Genomic DNA, 4,425 nt, shown 5'->3' with positions numbered 1-4,425 from the left:
ATGATTTATATTTGCAAAGTGATAATAATTGAGGGCTTCACATAGGTGATATTGTTTTGATTTTATTATTATTTGTTGATGACATGGCCATTGCAGATAAATCTCCTGATGAAATTCAAACCCATTTTGATAATTCAGCAAATTACTGCAACAATTGGGGACTAAAAGTTACTACTGATAAAAGCAAAATTATGGTGTTTTGTATGAGGGGCGGGTAATTGCCCAATGAAAAATTGACTTATAATGACCATGACATTAACGCTGTTAACGACTTTAACTTTTTAGGTATTGCGTTTAGTTATACTGGCAATTTTAGCCTTAACCAAGAACATTTGAGTGGTAAAGCCTTAAGGCAATGAATTTTCTATTTTGTAAATGTCAAGAGTATGACTTAAAACCAAACATATTGGCCCGATTGTTCAGAAAGTCGCTAAAAGTTAGCGATTCATCAAATTAACAATCGCTACATTTTTATGTATCGCTTGCTAACAAATTGTTAAAATTCCGATTGTTCAGACTATTGTTATCGCTATCGCTAACTAATAATCGTTAAACTATTTAACGATATCGCTAGGAAATTTAGCGATATCGCTAAATTTTAAGCGACAAATGTATAATGGGGTTGACCCATAATGCATTTGCTTTTTCCCACAATTCATTTAAATGCATTAAGTATTACCCACATGTTGCAAAAACATAATGGCTGCCCAAGCAGACAACACTTTGTCATTGTCAGAAAAAAATAAGAAAAGAGGTTGCAACTTTAGTGCATATAAGAGGGAAATTCTCATAACTGAATATGAAAAAGTAAAGGACAAATTAAATAACGCAAAGGTATCACAAGATCCGAAACAAAAGTTGTGGGATTGTATTGGCAATGCTGTTTCACTTGCTGGAGTTGGGATAAGAACAGGAAAAGATGTGAGAAACAAATTTCACAACATGAATTGGGTTGCAAAGTCAACAGAAATGCAACCAAGAAAGCATTTAAAGGGAACAGGGGGTGGACCACCATCGGAAAAACCGCCCGAGGAGGTGCTCCGCCTTATTAACATCAATAAGGCAGACCCAGGCTTCAGTGGGATTCCTGGTGGGCTAGAAACCACAATTGCAGCAGAGAAGGGTATCAGACTTCTTAATTCATTGTTTATTTATAGATTTAATCATCAAGTACTACTTAATTCATTAAGTATCATGTTTATTTACAGATATATTTCTACACTATCAAATGCTTATTAAAATGTTTCCGTCTGCTAAAAAGATACACAAATGAACTCGACATGTTCTAAAAATAAAAAATGGAATTCCTATCTCCATTTTGTTTCCATGTGGAGTGTGAATATGACAAATCCTTGAATAATGAAAAGATGTCATGATAATTTACCATAGTCAATTGTCCATGACATAAGTTCATACCTTTGCAAATACATGCTACGTGTCGCAGCTTCAAATATTATCCAGTAAAGCGATTTTTTCTTCCAGCGCTTGCCAACTTCTGTCATGATTCATGTGCCACTTGATTGTAGAATGGTTTAACCGGTTTATGTTATTAAAATTTGAATGTCACAAACTTTTAACACGATAAAATAATCATTAAATCACAAACAGTTGTAAACAAATAAATGTGATACATGTTAAATGTATCTTTTGCAAGTATTTATATCATTTTGTTTAGATCTATTAATTCATTTATTTAAAATTATAATCAAGCAATTCTATATATCATGATAGTGCCTTTCCTTGATATTTGAGGCCCTGACATGGGGTCACCATAACCCATTGTATAAATAAAATCCAAATTTTGAGACGGTTATTAGTATTGAACTGCTTCGATACAGCACATTAGATGCAATAGGTTTTATTTTATCCTTTCAATTTAACTTTGTTTCATCTATCATCGATGTAACTTTAAAAAATAAACATAACATATATTTTCAGAATTAAAGGTCGATGAGCTGCCAAATGGTGATGTGGTTATTCAAGTCATACCAGAATCAGATGTATGTTTATTGTATTCAAATGTAAATTATCATGTTGATATAATGTATACATGTATGATTTAAATAACTTAATTTTTAGCAATTAAAATTGAATTATATATCAATAATTGATCATTAAAGAGTGAACATGTAATCACACCCTATTCTTAAATAGTACACTTCAATGTATGCCTTATATATTTACAGTCAGAAGCAGAGAGACGTGCGGTGTTCCATTTGGACGTAAGAAATTAAAATTATTTTCTAGGCTGTATCAAAAGTGTAAATGGATTTAGAGGCTGAAGGAGGAAACAAATTCTGAAATAAAATCTATAATTAAATGGGTGTTATTTAGGGTTATAACTTACTGTCAAACTCAGCTGCAAGATATATATTTTATTACATTGAAAGTAAGGTACACACGTACGAAGCCAAAATCATGACTTGTAAAACAAAAGAATAATTCTATGCTATGTGCATTAATTCTATATCTTAATTTGCTTTCTCATATCAGACGATAGAATTGGACAGAGGAAGCCAGTCCACCGGCAAGGAATTCCCAAATAGAATGCAATCCTCGAGTAATCAGCAAGTGAAGAAAATGAAGTAAGCAATTTTATACATATAAGGAATTGTTAACTTTAAAATGGAATACTAACTTATTTGAACTCTGGAATGAAATATGTAGCTGTATATTTATGCAACATGACATAGACATGAATAAACATAATAACATTGTATCTATCGCATTGAATGTTTTCGTCTAGATATGAAGATGATACTACCTTCAATAACCTGGGTTTCAAATATAAGCTGAATAAGCAATAGATGGGCAACGCTGCAAATGTTGTTTTATTTAGTTATTAGATACAATAATGTTAAATTTTAATTAATGTTTTTTTTTAATTGACATGTTATCCTTGCATAACATCTCTCCAGGAAAAGGTGCAGACAATTGGGATGGTTCGAAGGACAAAACAAAAAAGTTGAGCTGGAGATGGAGCTTTTGAGGGAAATGATCGCAACGTCTAGGGAGAAAAGGAAGCTGTTTAAAGCTTTGCAGACAGAATTGAAAGGGAAGGATGACATGGACATAATTCCATTAGTTTGTGACGAATAGGGTAAGTGGATCAGTTAACAGAAATGCATAGAACACGTAACATAAACTGTACTTTGTTACATCAAAACATCAACATAGCACCAGCTGCATGCTTCCTTCCAATAGGAAATGTTCCTATCCAAAATAGGCCTGCGCAATATGGTCACGGATGGCAAATCCATTTTCACCACCAACATAGGGTATAAGTGGAAGTTCATCCACATCGCCGTCATCAACGTCAGGTTCACCAAACAACATGGCAATGCTATGCAATACTGCGCAAGCGACAATCTCTCTACATGCTTGAGCGGGTGTCTTCCTTACCTATAGTATAGTATATAAAACAAATTGAATAACTTAACATATATAGGCAAAGCTTCTATCTAGCTATATATATATATATATATATATATATATATATATATATATATATATATATATATATATATATATATATATATATATATATATATATATATGTATATATATCCTTTTTTATATCCTTTTTTTTAAGATATATAGCATTATTACATAACCTAAATTAATCTATCAAACAGACCTTCTTGCATATGACGGAGAATCTTCTCTTCCATCTACCAAATGTTCTTTCTATAACAACCCTCGAACGGCAGTGGACTCTGTTGAATCTGGTTTTCACCGGTGTATCAGAGACTCTGTACGGCGTCAACATGTAACGCGAACAAGCATATCTTAAAAAAGACAAGAGAGGGAAATACTTTAATATTGTGGCTGTTAATAATGTTATTATTTGTTGTTTCAGATTGGACCATAGCAGATAAGAAACAGGGGGAGATCATCAGATCTGAAAATAATACTGTGTTAAAAAGATGACACTATTCATTCTGAGTATTAATAATGTTTTAATTGATCTCTTATGATAAACATCTTGAATTCAAAGGTTTGAAATATACATTATAACAGTGTGATATACTGTTGTTATAATAATTATATTCATTTTTTTTATCTTTCAAATGTTTGTGTATATTGTGTGTTGCCCAAAGGTTTTAATGTGGACCTACCCGCTGTCAGCAAGTAGAACACCATCTTCAAGTGTATGAATATTTTCCTCTAGAAAGTCCTGTAGCGAAGACGCTCGAAAAACAAAACTGTCATGCGCAGAGCCCGGCCATTCTGCATTTATGAAAGTAAATCTTCCTGAAAATAAGGTTAATTCACTGACCTTCATCAACAGACGATTGATTATGGGATCATAAGGTCAAATGACCAAGTTAATTGTTATCTTTTAAAAAAGGATTTCACCTTGATAAACATAAGACCCAGCTCATCCTACATCTTCAAATAGAAATTCAAATACTGATGTTAATA

The 4,425-nt window shown here is 32.4% G+C and overlaps 1 long non-coding RNA gene across 1 annotated transcript; it reads left to right on the top strand.

The window, feature by feature from the left end:
• Positions 1 to 1,017: 1,017 nt before the first annotated feature.
• LOC128219695 (uncharacterized) lies at positions 1,018 to 2,203 on the top strand. Its single transcript, XR_008258627.1, has 3 exons — positions 1,018 to 1,123; positions 1,939 to 2,000; positions 2,187 to 2,203. It is a non-coding gene; the product is annotated as an uncharacterized LOC128219695 (long non-coding RNA).
• The last annotated feature ends 2,222 nt before the right edge of the window (positions 2,204 to 4,425 follow it).

The sequence above is a fragment of the Mya arenaria genome, chromosome 15, assembly GCF_026914265.1.
Source record: "Mya arenaria isolate MELC-2E11 chromosome 15, ASM2691426v1".
Classification (NCBI taxonomy): domain Eukaryota; kingdom Metazoa; phylum Mollusca; class Bivalvia; order Myida; family Myidae; genus Mya; species Mya arenaria.
This window is presented reverse-complemented; position numbering and strand designations above follow the sequence as displayed.